Source organism: Chelmon rostratus, chromosome 1 (genome assembly GCF_017976325.1).
Source record: "Chelmon rostratus isolate fCheRos1 chromosome 1, fCheRos1.pri, whole genome shotgun sequence".
NCBI lineage: Eukaryota > Metazoa > Chordata > Actinopteri > Chaetodontiformes > Chaetodontidae > Chelmon > Chelmon rostratus.
The window spans coordinates 4,591,018-4,610,899 of NC_055658.1; the positions used below are offsets into that span (position 1 = coordinate 4,591,018).

Sequence of the window (19,882 nt, forward strand, 5' to 3'; positions counted from 1 at the left end):
AAAAAAAAAAAAAAATCATTTAAAGCCCAGAAATAATGTGTGTACTCTATCAAGCATCTTCTCCATCCAACCTTCATAGTTCAGGAAATCAACCTGTTGGCGTAGTTATTGTTCAGACCTGCATGTGTCACATGCATGTCGCTTTCACACAACATCAATATAAAACTTTTCCACCTTTTCCAGTGCACAGTAAAATTTAATGGACTGGATTGGAAATCAAATAAAGTTGGAGCATTTATAACATTCTGCACAATGTCCATCATGATCACTGTCCAAGCTGCTGGTCGGCCGACCTCTGTGATGCAGGAGATGTCTGACTGGCTGTCAGTCACGATCAACAGGATTCTCACTACAGGGAGCGGAACATCAATGTCATTTTGAACATCAGTGTTGTGTTAGGAGGCTTTTGTGATAGACTCTTTGATAGACTCTTTAAGTATCGCAATGTTTTTTTTTTTGTCTTGCCATCTCTGTGCTGATAGGAAACTGTGGGCTCCTTGACAATTTGTGCTGAGTGGGACAACAATTAATGCAGGGTGGCAACAGCTGCAACAACTGTTCATGTCACACATCTACTCTCATACATATCAGACTACAACATCAATAGATCCAATTCATATTTATTTGTAGACTATTGAAGAAAATATTAAAGATTGTAGTGCTCAAGGCCCTCAGTAGACACAGAGATCTTGGGGGGAGGGTACTTCTGTCTTTGTCTGAGGGAAGGTCCAATGACATGTAATATTCAGGCCCCTCCCCACTAATAATTGTCATGCTGTCCCTCAAGTGACACCACGCCTGAGTTGTGTATACTTGTTGTTCTGCTCCCTCATAGGAACCAAAATAATCAATTCATACAGGTTTATTTATGCACAGTGTTTTACAGACAATTTATTGTGAAAGTTGTTTTTTTTTTTTTTTTTTAAAGGCGCAGCACATTCATTCATTCATTCATTTTGTGCCGGAGCTATCCTGTAGGGCCTACTCCCCTGCTCTCCTTTCCTTGCCTCTCCTCTCTTCTTTCCCCTCCTTCCCGGCCCCTTGCCCTCCACTCTCTCCTCCTCCCCTCTCCACTTTGATGTTTATATCAGATGGACAAATAACTGTAGCAGGATTGTATTAGAAATGCAAGCAGCAGGCCAGTGCATCACAAATCAGCCTGCCATTCTCCATTCTCTGCCTCTCTCACTCCCGGCGTCCCCCTCTCTCTTTCACGTCGCTATCACTCATGAGGCAGAGTACATATATTACAGCGGGAATTACTGGGTGGCTGACACAAATGAGTGGGGCCTGGGAACCTGCAGTGTGCTAATTACAGCCCTGGCCCCTGTTCTTAAAGCTGGGGCAACACTGCTCTACGCCCACTACTGCTGTTACAGTACCAGCCTCCTCTGCTGCACCAGATACATCAGATACTGTGTGTATGTGTGTGGGGGGTGGTGGGCTTATCGAGCTGGAATATATCCCTTATTATGAGTAGTCAGTGTTGGCTGATGTTCTGCTGGAACATCACCTCAGGGATACAGGTTGAGGATTTCTAGAGGATGCCCCTGTGTGTGTGTGTGTGTGTGTGTGTGTGTGTGTGTGTGTGTGTGTGTGTGTGTGTGTGTGTGTGTGTGTCCCAAGCTTGAGAGCAAACAACTGTTCGACCAAACTCTCTGATGTGAATGAACTCAGTTTGGAGCGTTTTATTTGTGACATGAGTTCAGTGGAGCTCCAGAGAATCACTGTTTTTAATTGCTCGCAGTTGAAATGAAACAGTTTCCACAATGTGAAAAAACTTCGCAGACATTTGAGAGACAAACTGTTTGATATAATAACACTGGAGAAGCTGAACCTTTGATCCATTTCATTTATTATGGATAATTTGGTGCAAAAAGAGTCTGCAGGTACAAGAACATTGCGTTTTGATGCAAATACACTCATCTGACATTTAAATATATTTTTTTATCAATGTCTTTTCCAGAGAGCAAGCCAAGTGGCGACTGTGGCAAGGAAAAACTCCGCTTTACGAAGAAACCTTGGGAGGAACCGGACTCTCTGGGGTGGCCCATCCTCCTGAGGGCTGGGGGACCTGCTGGTGCTCCTGTCAACGGACAGGCTCTTCATCTGTCCTCTGCTGGAGGTGGTCTTCATCTGTCCTCTGCTGGAGGTGGTCTTCATCCGTCCTCTCCTGGAGGTGTCTTCATCCATCCTCTGATGGAGGTGGTCTTCATCTGTCCTCTGCTGGAGGTGGTCTTCATCCTTCCTCTGATGGAGGTGGTCTTCATCCATCCTCTGATGGGTGTGCTGGTTGGCCATCTCAGACCTGTAAAAGATAAGACAGAGGGAAACCATACCTACCTTATCACATCCCGGCGTTGATCCTCTGACCTCGAGTCCTGCAGAGTTCAGTTCAGCTGGAACAGAAACACATGTGAACACAGGAAGCTCATCGTTCTTTTGTCTTTTTTCTAGCTACATTTCTCTCCTTAGCTGTGATCAGTCTGAAGTGCTGTCTGAGGACATTCAAGGAACATCAGTGTTTGCGTCATGTCTCTTGTAAAAAAGGATGTAGGAGCTTTGGTCCTGCTGCTCACATACAGAGGCACCAGTTGTTTCGGTGACCTGAGCATCATTGTAGGTGAACCAGCGGTCGTTCGGGTCGATCGGTCCGACGTCCAGATCCAGCCCTTCAGAGATGTAGTGTCCTAACAGGAGAGGAATCGGTGTTAGGTGGGTTGTCACAGGACTCGGTGGATGATGTGAACATGAACTGACGTTAACTGATACCAGACAACAGTGAAAGTCAGAAAAGGTTTTTGTCTGACTTTCTCAATGGAAAAAAAAAACAGGTGCATAAGATCAAATGTTTTCCAACTTGTACAGTCATACAGTGACTGACAGCAGCAGCAGCCAATAGCAGGATGTAGGAAAGCTGCTGGTCAACAACGAAAGATAAAGATTTCTATTCATGTTGAACGTGAGCGTAAATAAAATAAAATGTTATCTTACCTTCTTCTGTCCCGGAGCCGACATGACTGATGATGCTGACCAGACTCAAGCAGCAGCCACCCTGCGACGGAGCACAGATGATCAGAGTTAGTACACACAGTCCACATGTTGACTTACATCCACCACAGTCTGATGATTTATTTATTTTGTTATCAGGTCATTCAGTTGTTCTTACTTGTTGAGAGGAGACCACGAGGTCTCTGCAGAGGAAGACGGGGCAGTGGACCTTTTGGAGCTCGAAGTTGTCTGTGTACTTGAAGCGCTTCAGGTGTAAGACGAGCACCCTGCAGACAGACAGAAGATGTTTTTGCAACAGGTGACAGAGAAAAAAAAGATTCTATTTTGATTCATCTCAATTCTTCCTGAGGGTCAGTGGAGCCCAGTTTGACACCAGTGGGTCCAACTGTATCATCACTGGGCACCGTGGTCAGGAATTTGGTCATTTGTTGATGTTACTTACTTAGGCAGGTTCACGAATGCTGAGCGCTGGCCTGATGTGGTGGCTCCACACTCGCACCGATACTCCAGCTTCTCCTCCTGCAGAACAGCACAGAACCCACAGGTTAGTACTTTGATACTGGATTTACATGCACAACAGCACAACATCTACACATCCCTCCACATGGCCACATGAGCAGTGGTGCTGGGACTAAAATGTCTTTTCTACATCATATTATCACATTATATCAGTGGGATGTAAGGGGACTGACTGAGGAGAAGTGTTTCATACCTTCTGGTAGTCCTCGAGCATGCCCATCACCGTCCCTCCTTCAGGTAACAGGTCGAGGGACAGGTTAGTGAACTCCTCCTGTCTGATGGATTCTTCTCCACAGCTACACGTTCAAAAGAAAACAGAGTTAGAAAACAGCTGCACATTTATTTGCTGGCAAACACATGGACAGCGGTGGATGTAACTAAGTACATTTACTCAAGTGTATAAGTGTGCGGTACTTTGAGTATTTTCTTCTGATGCTGCTTTATACTTCACTACAATTCAGAGAGCAATACTCTACTTTCTACTTCACTACATCTATTTTGACAGCTTTAGTCACTGGACACATTTAGATTTTTACATATAAAACACATGGAGAGTATATAAACTATGAGCTTTTGTTATAAATTAAATGACTAAACCTAACAATACATCCATTAAGAGCTGAAATGACAAATATTTTGATCATAGTTGAAGTTATTTTTCATGTAAAAATGCTTTCATTTCATGGCTCCAGCCACTCAAATGTGAGCGTTTGCTGATTTTTCTTCAAATCAATTTAAATAATTGTATAACAGTTTTCTGCATTGACTTCTTTTGTTTCTGAAACTTGAAGTATTTTCTCTTGATGACACTTAGATGCTTTTACTTAAGTAGCATTGTCAATGCAGGACTTTTCGTTGGACTGGAGTATTTTTACAGTGTGGTATCAGTACTTTTACTTCAGTAAAGGGTCTGAACACTTCCTCCACCACTGCACATGAGTGTGTGTGTGTGTGTGTGTGTGTGTGTGTGTGTGTGTGTGTGTGATGTGTGTGACTGCGTTGGCATACCTCTTGCAGGTCCTGGTCTTCTGCATCCTAAACAGCAGCTGATCCTCCACTGGACACCTGTAGCTCATGCCCATTGTGGCCGCCATCACCCGAAGCTCCACACCCAGAGATCGTATCTGGTCCAGCACGGAGGTGAGGAACTCATGAGCGTCCTGCAGAGAAACACACACAGTCAGACAAAGGAGCTCATACACAGAGGAGAACCTATCAGCAAACGGTGAAACAATATTACAACATTAAACCAGCTTACGTACTTTCTGTTCGAAATCCTCGAACTCCGGGCTCCAGACAGAGGCCGCCTCCTTGAACTTAATGGTGAGGATAAATTTGTGAGTCAAATCACTGGAAAAGTGAGACGCTTTGATGTCCATGAATAATCTGGAGAGGAGAATAAAAGGGTCAGAGGCTTTGTCTCTTTTGTTGTTGTTCATGGTATGACTTGAGAATAAACTGAGTGGTTGTTTCTGATGGTTGCTTTACCTCATGAGTTCAGCCTCAGGGAGCAAACTCCACACCTGCTCCTGTGAGCTGATGGCTGTAACGAAGTCCTCCAGCGTCAGGAGGCTCTGCAGGCTGGAGTTGATGTAGCAGAAGTTGGCAGGGTTGGGGAACCTGACACACAAACATAACATGAGTCAGACATCTCAGAATCATTTTACTTTGATGGATGCATGTCTCTACAGCACTGGTTCTCGTGTGTGTGTGTGTGTGTGTGTGTGTGTGTGTGTGTGTTTGTGTGTGTACACACATGCAGATGTACTTACCCAAGACTTGTAAAGTTGACAGGCTTCCCAGTGGAGATGATCTCCTGATCCTCCATCTTGGGCTCAGCTGGAGGATCATTGTTGTCCTCTGTGCTGGTCACCTGCTCTACCTGGTCAGGAGGAGAGTTGCTCTGTTCCTGTGGTGTCTCTTCTTCAGGATTATTGTTTTCCTCTGCGCTGAAAGACTCCACAGTGACGATGATCTCTTGTATGTCCGTCATGGGCTCAGCTGGAGGATCATTGTTTTGCTCTGCGCTGGTCACCTGCTCTACCTGGTCAGGAGGAGAGTTGCTCTGTTCCTGTGGTGTCTCTTCTTCAGGATCATTGTTTTCCTCTGTGTTGAAAGACTCCACAGTGATGATGATCTCTTGTATGTCCGTCATGGGCTCAGCTGGAGGATCATTGTTGTCCTCTGCGCTGGTCACCTGCTCTACCTGGTCAGGAGGAGAGTTGCTCTGTTCCTGTGGTGTCTCTTCTTCAGCAGCTGGTGCAACCTGTCATAAATGATATTGGAGTCAGGAAATAGTCATGCAAAGACACACTCATCAACTCATAAATGTCTGCATCGTGTCGAGTGATGCACTTTGTGACACTCATACATACCTTCCCAAACTTCTTTCCCTGAAGGCGGCCAAAGAGCCGACGCCGCCACGGGATCTTTGGGCCCTTCTTCTTGGCAGCAGGAGCGTCCGGGACAGACCCACTGTTGACAAAGAGAAATAGAGTTATTTTTTTCTGTTGTGCAATCACAACATACTGTATATGTATATATGTGTATATGTGTATATGAGAAATTATTTAGAGGGATCATTTAAGGCAGTGGTCCCCAACCTTTTTATCACCGCGGACCGGTCAACGCTTGACAGTTTTACAGCAGAGGGAAGGGGGTATAGGTAGATTGTTTATATTGGAATATATTGTAATAACAATAATAATAATAAATATAATAATAAACAGAAAGCATTCAACTTCATCAGAAGCTTCCTCGTAACATTGCACCAACAACATAACATGAGTATAACATCAAAGTCTCTGGTAACATCCTCTCTGCCCCCTAAATAAATTATTAAAAAAAATAACCTGTCGCAACAAATCCATATTTCAAGCAGAACAGCTGGTATTGTCTGCTGAAAGCTTCCTTTTTCTTGGAAATCGTCGCTTGTTCTTCTGTCTCTTCACTGGGCCTTTTCCCCTTCGCAAAGAAACTTTCTGAACACGTCTGTTTTTACTCATTTTGCGAGCTTGTGGGTTAAATTTGAGCGCTCACGCGACCGAGATGTAACCGAGAGGATCCGGTCATTTTTCAAAATAAATGACTTTTCAAAATAAAACATTGTTCGGACTCAGATAATAAATAAAACAGAAATAATTCATTATTTGATTGATCCACCGACCGGGACCGATCCGATCTGCGGCCGTGGGGTTAGGGATTACTGATTTAAGGAATCATTCACTCTCACTGAATTCCGGCTTGGACTGCCTGGAACAGGTTTTGAGTCTGTCAGGGTGAGTCCTGAAAGATGAGTCCCTGCCAAGTCTAAAGTCTTCATGAGTATTTTACATAACTGACACCAACTACATTCAGAGAATCTTTGCTCAATAAAATTTGTGTTTCCTGACACGCATGGTTTTCTCTGAACGAGGAAGCTAACGGGCCGGACCATGCAGGTGAAGAAACAGTTAGGACAACACTATGACAGCAGTGATGGATTTACTTACCTCCTCTGAGAGTCGTGTGTCTGCCTGCTCTGATCTGCTTCCACAACATACTTTTTAGATCTCTGTACAGAAAAATAAAGAGAATGAAATGATGAAACATCATGTATCTACACAGCTGACATGAAGTGGCTTCACAGAAAGCATCTACTGAACAGTGAAGTGTGAAGCTGAAATCAAGTCAAAGTGATGTTAACAGTAGAAAATGTGGAGTACATCTCCATACCTTTCCAAAACAGCCAAATAGTCGATCCATCGTTGAAAGTTTTCTATTCGTGTCACGAGTACAAGCAAAATGTGTCCAAACTCACTGAAAACTAGTTTCATCTCCAAGGTGATCTGCAGGTCAAGGCAAGTCATAGACTTCCCAGAGGCTCTGTGACATCACTGGATTCCGGGCTGTATGTACGCTCTGATTGGCTGAAAATGCTGGAGGTCATTTATATGTAACCATGGAGATGTTTATGTTGTATGTCAGTTGGTCTTAGACAAAAACTACAAATATGTGAAATTCAAATAAAAACAAAGTGAAACAAGTCAATTTATTACAGAAACCCCAATTACAACCTGCTGCACTGGGCACTAATGAACAAATACATATCTGAATAAACTCAGTAAATGTAGAAAAACATTTTAAAACCTGACAAAGTTTTGTTAACATTTACACAACTAACATAACTGACAGTTCAGAGCATTCAGAGCTGAGATCAGTCACTGAGTTTTCTGATGGGACTTAGTGAAGCTTGTTTTTGTGGTCCTTCACTTCAAGTTGCAATTTATGACGGCAGAAAACCACCACCTGAATCATCATTTTTATTATTATTAAGTTCTTTTGCATATCAATCTTGCTTTAAAGGAAACACACACTGGAAATGTATGATGCATGTCAAAACAATAATCCATAATACATGAGAAATCATCATGGCAGCGTGCAGTGAAACAACCTGATCTACAATCAGACAAAACAAAGGCATCAAGTTACTGTTGTAGACGCAAAGTGACAAATGACTGTAAAAATACAGATTTCGTCCATCCTCCTCTTGTGCTTTACTTAACAAGATAACTGTGGTTGAATCAAAGTCAGCCTCGCCCTGTTATCTTATTTTGTGCTGAATTTATATTGACTTTTCTTTTTTGTGTTACCGCATGATGCTAGCATGCGTGCAGATGTTAAGTCAACGTTAGACCAAATTTGATATATCTTTGTGTTATATCTGTTATCTTTCTAATTTATTTGACTTCTGCAGCCACAGGATTGGATTTCTATGCAATCAACAAACGGTGGCGCTGTAAACCCAAAAGTTCAATTTAAAAATCCCACATCCCTCGAACAACGAGTCTGATCGACTTGAAATTGCACACACAAGTCCAGCTCAGTGTGCTCAACAAAAAAGCCTCTTGGACCATAAAACTCCGCCATTTTGTGATGTCGGCCATTTTGTGATGTCGGCCATTTTTAATTTTCCACCATTTTGAATTTTGAATTTTTCACGTCCTGCTCTCCTCCTGGACAACAGGGCCCAGCATCCTCTATCGCATTTGCTGTTGAGCTGTTTCAAGTTTTCTGTCCCTCTGGACTGGGGAAACTTGTCCTCATGTTTTGTTTCTCATAATGATAAAATATTTAAGAAAAATGATATTATTGTTTAATGAGGCACAGAGGTGATTATCATGAAAACATCCTATAATTTCGATTTGGTGAATGCATTGCATGCAGGCAATCTACTTACCACACCTCATATATGCTTTCTCCATTATCACATTCTATGAATGAGGTGGGGCAGAAAGACAAAACTGTGGCTCATATTTAAAGGACATGTTCTGAACCGCAAGGTTAAAAAAAAAATATTAAAAAAATATTATTATTATTATTATTATTATTATTACCCCAATATAAGCAGCAATAAAATCACTTTTCTTGTCAAGTCTTGGCTTTAGACATAAACTTAAACCTTGTCAGTGATATTATAAGCATAATATGTTTTTAAATCCTTGTAGTCGTCTGAAAGATGTGTGAAGACTACAGATGGCTGACTTCCTCCAAGATTCATTGAGAAGTGCAGCTGTTCACAGGAACCACTTTTCCATCTTCAGCTTGAGATGCTCACTGTAGAGATGTCAGCTCACTGCAGGACTGTACCACTGTGGAAACAGGGAGCTCGTTCGCTCACCTCTTGAAGACTTGGTTTGGACTTTTACTCTGTGTGTGTGTGTGTGTGTGTGTGTGTGTGTGTGTGTGTGTCCCAAGCTTGAGAGCAAACAACTGTTCGACCAAACTCTCTGATGTGAATGAACTCAGTTTGGAGCGTTTTATTTGTGACGTGAGTTCAGTGGAGCTCCAGAGAATCACTGTTTTTAATTGCTCGCAGTTGAAATGAAACAGTTTCCACAATGTGAAAAAACTTTGCAGACATTTGAGAGACAAACTGTTTGATATAATAACACTGGAGAAGCTGAACCTTTGACCCATTTCATTTATTATGGATAATTTGATGCAAAAAGAGTCTGCAGGTACAAGAACATTGCGTTTTGATGCAAATACACTCATCTGACATTTAGATATATTTTTTTATCAATGTCTTTTCCAGAGAGCAAGCCAAGTGGCGACTGTGGCAAGGAAAAACTCCGCTTTACGAAGAAACCTTGGGAGGAACCGGACTCTCTGGGGTGGCCCATCCTCCTGAGGGCTGGGGGACCTGCTGGTGCTCCTGTCAACGGACAGGCTCTTCATCTGTCCTCTGCTGGAGGTGGTCTTCATCTGTCCTCTGCTGGAGGTGGTCTTCATCCGTCCTCTCCTGGAGGTGGTCTTCATCCATCCTCTGCTGGAGGTGTCTTCATCCATCCTCTGATGGAGGTGGTCTTCATCTGTCCTCTGCTGGAGGTGGTCTTCATCCTTCCTCTGATGGAGGTGGTCTTCATCCATCCTCTGATGGGTGTGCTGGTTGGCCATCTCAGACCTGTAAAAGATAAGACAGAGGGAAACCATACCTACCTTATCACATCCCGGCGTTGATCCTCTGACCTCGAGTCCTGCAGAGTTCAGTTCAGCTGGAACAGAAACACATGTGAACACAGGAAGCTCATCGTTCTTTTGTCTTTTTTCTAGCTACATTTCTCTCCTTAGCTGTGATCAGTCTGAAGTGCTGTCTGAGGACATTCAAGGAACATCAGTGTTTGCGTCATGTCTCTTGTAAAAAAGGATGTAGGAGCTTTGGTCCTGCTGCTCACATACAGAGGCACCAGTTGTTTCGGTGACCTGAGCATCATTGTAGGTGAACCAGCGGTCGTTCGGGTCGATCGGTCCGACGTCCAGATCCAGCCCTTCAGAGATGTAGTGTCCTAACAGGAGAGGAATCGGTGTTAGGTGGGTTGTCACAGGACTCGGTGGATGATGTGAACATGAACTGACGTTAACTGATACCAGACAACAGTGAAAGTCAGAAAAGGTTTTTGTCTGACTTTCTCAATGGAAAAAAAAAACAGGTGCATAAGATCAAATGTTTTCCAACTTGTACAGTCATACAGTGACTGACAGCAGCAGCAGCCAATAGCAGGATGTAGGAAAGCTGCTGGTCAACAACGAAAGATAAAGATTTCTATTCATGTTGAACGTGAGCGTAAATAAAATAAAATGTTATCTTACCTTCTTCTGTCCCGGAGCCGACATGACTGATGATGCTGACCAGACTCAAGCAGCAGCCACCCTGCGACGGAGCACAGATGATCAGAGTTAGTACACACAGTCCACATGTTGACTTACATCCACCACAGTCTGATGATTTATTTATTTTGTTATCAGGTCATTCAGTTGTTCTTACTTGTTGAGAGGAGACCACGAGGTCTCTGCAGAGGAAGACGGGGCAGTGGACCTTTTGGAGCTCGAAGTTGTCTGTGTACTTGAAGCGCTTCAGGTGTAAGACGAGCACCCTGCAGACAGACAGAAGATGTTTTTGCAACAGGTGACAGAGAAAAAAAAGATTCTATTTTGATTCATCTCAATTCTTCCTGATGGTCAGTGGAGCCCAGTTTGACACCAGTGGGTCCAACTGTATCATCACTGGGCACCGTGGTCAGGAATTTGGTCATTTGTTGATGTTACTTACTTAGGCAGGTTCACGAATGCTGAGCGCTGGCCTGATGTGGTGGCTCCACACTCGCACCGATACTCCAGCTTCTCCTCCTGCAGAACAGCACAGAACCCACAGGTTAGTACTTTGATACTGGATTTACATGCACAACAGCACAACATCTACACATCCCTCCACATGGCCACATGAGCAGTGGTGCTGCGACTAAAATGTCTTTTCTACATCATATTATCACATTATATCAGTGGGATGTAAGGGGACTGACTGAGAAGAAGTGTTTCATACCTTCTGGTAGTCCTCGAGCATGCCCATCACCGTCCCTCCTTCAGGTAACAGGTCGAGGGACAGGTTAGTGAACTCCTCCTGTCTGATGGATTCTTCTCCACAGCTACACGTTCAAAAGAAAACAGAGTTAGAAAACAGCTGCACATTTATTTGCTGGCAAACACATGGACAGCGGTGGATGTAACTAAGTACATTTACTCAAGTGTATAAGTGTGCGGTACTTTGAGTATTTTCTTCTGATGCTGCTTTATACTTCACTACAATTCAGAGAGCAATACTCTACTTTCTACTTCACTACATCTATTTTGACAGCTTTAGTCACTGGACACATTTAGATTTTTACATATAAAACACATGGAGAGTATATAAACTATGAGCTTTTGTTATAAATTAAATGACTAAACCTAACAATACATCCATTAAGAGCTGAAATGACAAATATTTTGATCATAGTTGAAGTTATTTTTCATGTAAAAATGCTTTCATTTCATGGCTCCAGCCACTCAAATGTGAGCGTTTGCTGATTTTTCTTCAAATCAATTTAAATAATTGTATAACAGTTTTCTGCATTGACTTCTTTTGTTTCTGAAACTTGAAGTATTTTCTCTTGATGACACTTAGATGCTTTTACTTAAGTAGCATTGTCAATGCAGGACTTTTCGTTGGACTGGAGTATTTTTACAGTGTGGTATCAGTACTTTTACTTCAGTAAAGGGTCTGAACACTTCCTCCACCACTGCACATGAGTGTGTGTGTGTGTGTGTGTGTGTGTGTGTGTGTGTGTGTGTGTGTGTGATGTGTGTGACTGCGTTGGCATACCTCTTGCAGGTCCTGGTCTTCTGCATCCTAAACAGCAGCTGATCCTCCACTGGACACCTGTAGCTCATGCCCATTGTGGCCGCCATCACCCGAAGCTCCACACCCAGAGATCGTATCTGGTCCAGCACGGAGGTGAGGAACTCATGAGCGTCCTGCAGAGAAACACACACAGTCAGACAAAGGAGCTCATCTCACCTATCAGCAAACGGTGAAACAATATTACAACATTAAACCAGCTTACGTACTTTCTGTTCGAAATCCTCGAACTCCGGGCTCCAGACAGAGGCCGCCTCCTTGAACTTAATGGTGAGGATAAATTTGTGAGTCAAATCACTGGAAAAGTGAGACGCTTTGATGTCCATGAATAATCTGGAGAGGAGAATAAAAGGGTCAGAGGCTTTGTCTCTTTTGTTGTTGTTCATGGGACAACTTGAGAATAAACTGAGTGGTTGTTTCTGATGGTTGCTTTACCTCATGAGTTCAGCCTCAGGGAGCAAACTCCACACCTGCTCCTGTGAGCTGATGGCTGTAACGAAGTCCTCCAGCGTCAGGAGGCTCTGCAGGCTGGAGTTGATGTAGCAGAAGTTGGCAGGGTTGGGGAACCTGACACACAAACATAACATGAGTCAGACATCTCAGAATCATTTTACTTTGATGGATGCATGTCTCTACAGCACTGGTTCTCGTGTGTGTGTGTGTGTGTGTGTGTGTGTGTGTGTGTTTGTGTGTGTACACACATGCAGATGTACTTACCCAAGACTTGTAAAGTTGACAGGCTTCCCAGTGGAGATGATCTCCTGATCCTCCATCTTGGGCTCAGCTGGAGGATCATTGTTGTCCTCTGTGCTGGTCACCTGCTCTACCTGGTCAGGAGGAGAGTTGCTCTGTTCCTGTGGTGTCTCTTCTTCAGGATTATTGTTTTCCTCTGCGCTGAAAGACTCCACAGTGACGATGATCTCTTGTATGTCCGTCATGGGCTCAGCTGGAGGATCATTGTTTTGCTCTGCGCTGGTCACCTGCTCTACCTGGTCAGGAGGAGAGTTGCTCTGTTCCTGTGGTGTCTCTTCTTCAGGATCATTGTTTTCCTCTGTGTTGAAAGACTCCACAGTGATGATGATCTCTTGTATGTCCGTCATGGGCTCAGCTGGAGGATCATTGTTGTCCTCTGCGCTGGTCACCTGCTCTACCTGGTCAGGAGGAGAGTTGCTCTGTTCCTGTGGTGTCTCTTCTTCAGCAGCTGGTGCAACCTGTCATAAATGATATTGGAGTCAGGAAATAGTCATGCAAAGACACACTCATCAACTCATAAATGTCTGCATCGTGTCGAGTGATGCACTTTGTGACACTCATACATACCTTCCCAAACTTCTTTCCCTGAAGGCGGCCAAAGAGCCGACGCCGCCACGGGATCTTTGGGCCCTTCTTCTTGGCAGCAGGAGCGTCCGGGACAGACCCACTGTTGACAAAGAGAAATAGAGTTATTTTTTTCTGTTGTGCAATCACAACATACTGTATATGTATATATGTGTATATGTGTATATGAGAAATTATTTAGAGGGATCATTTAAGGCAGTGGTCCCCAACCTTTTTATCACCGCGGACCGGTCAACGCTTGACAGTTTTACAGCAGAGGGAAGGGGGTATAGGTAGATTGTTTATATTGGAATATATTGTAATAACAATAATAATAATAAATATAATAATAAACAGAAAGCATTCAACTTCATCAGAAGCTTCCTCGTAACATTGCACCAACAACATAACATGAGTATAACATCAAAGTCTCTGGTAACATCCTCTCTGCCCCCTAAATAAATTATTAAAAAAAATAACCTGTCGCAACAAATCCATATTTCAAGCAGAACAGCTGGTATTGTCTGCTGAAAGCTTCCTTTTTCTTGGAAATCGTCGCTTGTTCTTCTGTCTCTTCACTGGGCCTTTTCCCCTTCGCAAAGAAACTTTCTGAACACGTCTGTTTTTACTCATTTTGCGAGCTTGTGGGTTAAATTTGAGCGCTCACGCGACCGAGATGTAACCGAGAGGATCCGGTCATTTTTCAAAATAAATGACTTTTCAAAATAAAACATTGTTCGGACTCAGATAATAAATAAAACAGAAATAATTCATTATTTGATTGATCCACCGACCGGGACCGATCCGATCTGCGGCCGTGGGGTTAGGGATTACTGATTTAAGGAATCATTCACTCTCACTGAATTCCGGCTTGGACTGCCTGGAACAGGTTTTGAGTCTGTCAGGGTGAGTCCTGAAAGATGAGTCCCTGCCAAGTCTAAAGTCTTCATGAGTATTTTACATAACTGACACCAACTACATTCAGAGAATCTTTGCTCAATAAAATTTGTGTTTCCTGACACGCATGGTTTTCTCTGAACGAGGAAGCTAACGGGCCGGACCATGCAGGTGAAGAAACAGTTAGGACAACACTATGACAGCAGTGATGGATTTACTTACCTCCTCTGAGAGTCGTGTGTCTGCCTGCTCTGATCTGCTTCCACAACATACTTTTTAGATCTCTGTACAGAAAAATAAAGAGAATGAAATGATGAAACATCATGTATCTACACAGCTGACATGAAGTGGCTTCACAGAAAGCATCTACTGAACAGTGAAGTGTGAAGCTGAAATCAAGTCAAAGTGATGTTAACAGTAGAAAATGTGGAGTACATCTCCATACCTTTCCAAAACAGCCAAATAGTCGATCCATCGTTGAAAGTTTTCTATTCGTGTCACGAGTACAAGCAAAATGTGTCCAAACTCACTGAAAACTAGTTTCATCTCCAAGGTGATCTGCAGGTCAAGGCAAGTCATAGACTTCCCAGAGGCTCTGTGACATCACTGGATTCCGGGCTGTATGTACGCTCTGATTGGCTGAAAATGCTGGAGGTCATTTATATGTAACCATGGAGATGTTTATGTTGTATGTCAGTTGGTCTTAGACAAAAACTACAAATATGTGAAATTCAAATAAAAACAAAGTGAAACAAGTCAATTTATTACAGAAACCCCAATTACAACCTGCTGCACTGGGCACTAATGAACAAATACATATCTGAATAAACTCAGTAAATGTAGAAAAACATTTTAAAACCTGACAAAGTTTTGTTAACATTTACACAACTAACATAACTGACAGTTCAGAGCATTCAGAGCTGAGATCAGTCACTGAGTTTTCTGATGGGACTTAGTGAAGCTTGTTTTTCCCTGCTAGAAAAACCAGCATAGACCAGCAAGGCTGGTTACCAGCATAGACCAGCATGTGTTGTGTTTTGATGTTGGTGACCAGCATCCCATGCTGGTCATGCTGGTCCAGCATCCCATGCTGGGGACCAGCATCCTGACCAGCATCCTGACCAGCATGGGATGCTGGCCAGCATAGACCAGCATATGCTGTGTTTTGATGTTGGTGACCAGCATAACCAGCATACCCCATGCTGGACCAGCATAACCAGCATCCAGCATTCCATTCTTTACTAGAAATAAAAATTAAAAAAAAAAAAAAAAAAAAAAACCCACAATGTAAGGGTTTCACAAAAATCTATCTTTAATTAAAAACTATAATACATAGAAAAAAATACAGTACCACCAAACAAATTAGAACTGATTAGACATACCATAAAACAGATTAGAACTGATTAGACATACCATAAAACAGATTAGAACAGTTAATTAAATAGATTAGAACATCTCAGGCGATTAATTCAATTCAATTTGGAGATTTGTGTTTTTTGTCTGTTAATGTCCATGATTGTTTCAGTTATATATGTCCAGCCTTTCCACATCTTGCCTCTATCTCTTTGTCGTCCACCTTTTTTGCCTTGAGCCACTCCCTGAAACAGACTGAAAAGATTAAAAAACTATTAAATCAATAAAAAACATGCAACATCAAAATATCCATTACTTATAAATACAGCAAGGGATTCATTCAAATAATTCAAATTTGTATTATCACATACATTAATTTTGAAAAAAATTCCTCCATTATTTCTAAAATATGCGCTTCCACAGGTAGCAGCAAAGTCTGGTAGCTCTGAGTGCTTAATCAACCTTTAGTTTACTTAATTTTTATGTTTTTGTTGTGTTTTGTCAACTACTGATGGATAATTCTGTGGGGAGAGGAATTTGTTCAGGAAAGGATCTTCTTTCACTGAAAGTCTGTAGGATGCCACCCTGATCCAGCTGAGACTAAGAGGTCTTTTTAATGTTGCCATGCTGTTGCAAAAGTAAAGGCTTGGAGGTGGAGATGTTGTCCTTTCTGCTGTCAGTCATCATGGGAAATGCCAACTCTCTGCCCAACAAGAGTGATAAACTGGGGATATTGGTGAAGTTTATAGCTTATCAATTTAAGTTTTCACTGTTTATATGGAGGTAAATGTGTTGGTGAATTTGCATTTACAAACCGGTTACCAATAATGGCAATACGAAAGAGGAATACGCAATAATTTTCATGTAGTTTTTAATTAAACATAAATACATATTATTTAATAAAATAGTCCCGCTGTGAAAAAATAGTCCCACCTCTCTGTATGTTAGTGCTGCATGTTGTCTATTCCTCACCTTAAGTTAACCTTAAACATGTGAATTCAACAAATTTAGTCTATTTGTTAACGCTGTCAAAACACTACAGCAACTTTTTGCTACCTAGTTTGTTGTCATGTAGACGTTGTTGCTTCTCTGACAATCAGCCCCGTAACGTAAACATGCAAGGTCCCCCCGCAGTTAACTATGAGTCCGGAAGAATCCACCCAGAGCCTCAATGAATGAGAGTTTTTTTAAATAGCTTTAGCTTTGAGTGATCACTGACTTCATTAAGCCGACTATATGTGACATTGCGGCAGGCACCTGGAGACGCAGCAGCGGCATTTGAATATCATGACTTTAAAAGCGCCAAATTACTTGCCTTAACAAATTTCGTTAGTTGGCCTAAGTAATGTGAAGAATTGTAAAATATCATGTCCATGAGGCTGTTCAATCAGACAGTGACAGATCAGCCTGTAGAGCACTAAGTCTCTGTCAAGGTGCTGATCCTGTGACTGTCATTATACGGGAGCTGTCTGTGGTCCGCTATTTGACTCCTAATTAGCCTACTCATTGACGCACAGTGCAGGATTTTATAATCTAATAATAATAAGTGTACAACAACATGTTTAAATGCTGTTAACAAGGTCAAAAAATAAACATCCAAACATTGCTGCTTCCCTGAAGTGGAGTGATCTGCTGTGATAAGGCTTTTTAGAATAGTAGCTGTGATATACCCTTATTATATCACAGTTAACAGCCAATCAGATTGCCGAATTTCACCTTTTCGTTTTATAATTGTATTTATAGTAGCAATGCAAGCATATATTGTAAACAGAATAATAATTTACCTCATCTTTGTTTGGGGATTCAGCTGGCTCCATTGGACTCCCACTGTCAGATTATGCACACACACACACACACACACACGCACGCACACACACACACACACACACACACACACACACACACAGAGAGAGAGTCTCTGATCACCTCCCCCTCAATAGTGTTCCACTAAGTATCACATTAAAAGCTCCTGAGATGAGCATAATAGTGTCTCTTTAAGTTTTCAGAATTTTTAATGACAACGTTATTATCTATTTACATAGCCTTATTAGTATTTACATTCCGTTATTATCTATTTACATTGCATACGTTAGTTACATTTTTGGCCTTGGTTTCCTCCCGTTCGGAAGACGGATCAGCTACGGAGGTGGGGCTCGACTCCTTGACCTTCCGAACCCTCACTCGCTTTCCCTTGGTCAGCTCATCCTCCACTGCCTCTCTGGTGTCTGGATCAGGGGTAAAGAACACAAATGGTAAGTGGAAAAACTTGCTTTCCATATACATACACATTTCACATTTACTCGTACATTAATACACACCGCGAGGGCTTTCTCCGTCTGTTGTTAATAAGCTAGCTGCGCTAGCTAAATTGTTCACTAGCTTACGGCTAGCTAGCGAGTCATTTAGCTACTACGAAGAGTCCCATTAGCGACAGTCAAATAACTGAACGTAACTTAACACAGCGGTGTCGGCATCAAATGAGATGTAGCCAACTTTGATGAATATAATTTAGGCTCGACAGTAGCTAAACGTAATGTAACACAACTGCGCCGGTATCAAATGAGATGTAGCTAACTTTGATGAATATAATTTGGGCTTGACAGTCATATAGCTAAACGTAATGTGACACAACGGTGTCGGTATCAATGATACACACCGCGAGAGCTTTCTCGGTCTGTTCTTAATAAGCTAGCTACGCTAGCTAAATTGTTCACTAGCTCACGGCTAGCTAGCGAGTCATTTAGCTACTACGAAGACTCCCATTAGCGACAGTCAAATAACTGAACGTAACTTAACACAGCGGTGTCGGCATCAAATGAGATGTAGCTAACTTTGATGAATATAATTTGGGCTCGACAATAGCTAAACGTAATGTAACACAACTGTGTCGGTATCAATGAGATGTAGCTAACTTTGATGAATATAATTTGGGCTTGACAGTCATATAGCTAAACATAATGTGACAAAACGGTGTCGGTATCAATGAGATGTAGCTAACTCACCTTTGATGAATATTATTTGGACTTTGTCGAAAGCGTCTTTCCACCGCACCCAGTAAATCTTGTTACTGCTGAAGAGGTTAATGTCGAAATCTTTAATGTCCGTTGTCGGGACAATCTCTTTACAATCGTCGCTAACATATTTAACATACGCACACATTTCGCTTGATAAAAAGCCAACGGTTAAAGCACTGGTAACCTGCACTGGTCGCGCGACTACTTAATGGTTTGAGGTGGGGCGCGAGGGATCTAATCCAGTGGCGGTAAAACCGACAGCTGCTGCTGTCCAGGGTTATTATAGTTATTAAAACTAAGACAAAAACTAAAACTAGCAGTGAAAAAATAATTTAGTTAACTGAAATGTAAAAACTGCTTTAAAAGAAACGAAAATTAAGTAGAAAGTACAGTCCTTTGACTGTGCAATTATATGAGCCTTATCTCTTCCTATTGTTGAGACAAGCTACTTCAATGTAAAACTTTACTAAAATATATTTTTTGTGCATTCTCAGACCGTGCCTTTAACAAATAGTGGGGAAGGACAAAGCATGGAGGATGTTGAGGTGAGAGAGCCACGAGTGTTTGTGGTTGCATCATAAATTTGACATAATTCTGATAGACATAGCACTGTGCTTATATCACTTCCTGTCATCCTGTGAACAGACCATGTCTCCATCTCGGCACAACAGCCCTCCTGCTGGCACCACTGATCTGGTAGGTCCTCATACTGTCCTCCCCTCCATCATACGTGAAGCTGCATTTTGTTGTTGTTTTCTAAGTAGAGCTTGTGTGTGTTCCTGTCCGGCAGTACCAAGAAGAAGACGAAGAAGACGGAGAAGAAGACAGCGTATCTGAATCAGGGTCACACAGCACAGATGATGAGGTGAGAGAGCTATGAGCTCCAGTCACGTTTGTGGCTGCATCATAAATTTGACCCTGTGCCAACAGGACATAGAACTGGACTTTAGAGCATTTTTTCTCATGCCATAGTAGCGGACGGGGCCAGAAATTGAAGCCCCTAAATTAGACATTATCTGCTGCGAAACTCGCTCATTTCACCTACATTTTATAA

The 19,882-nt window shown here is 42.3% G+C and overlaps 1 long non-coding RNA gene across 1 annotated transcript; it reads right to left on the minus strand.

Annotated features, from left to right (window-relative positions):
- Nucleotides 1-15,818: 15,818 nt before the first annotated feature.
- LOC121609481 lies at nt 15,819-18,089 on the minus strand. The gene is made up of 3 exons (XR_006006991.1): nt 17,912-18,089; nt 17,599-17,641; nt 15,819-16,069 (listed from the first exon to the last, which is right to left on the minus strand). It is a non-coding gene; the product is annotated as an uncharacterized LOC121609481 (long non-coding RNA).
- Nucleotides 18,090-19,882: the final 1,793 nt, after the last annotated feature.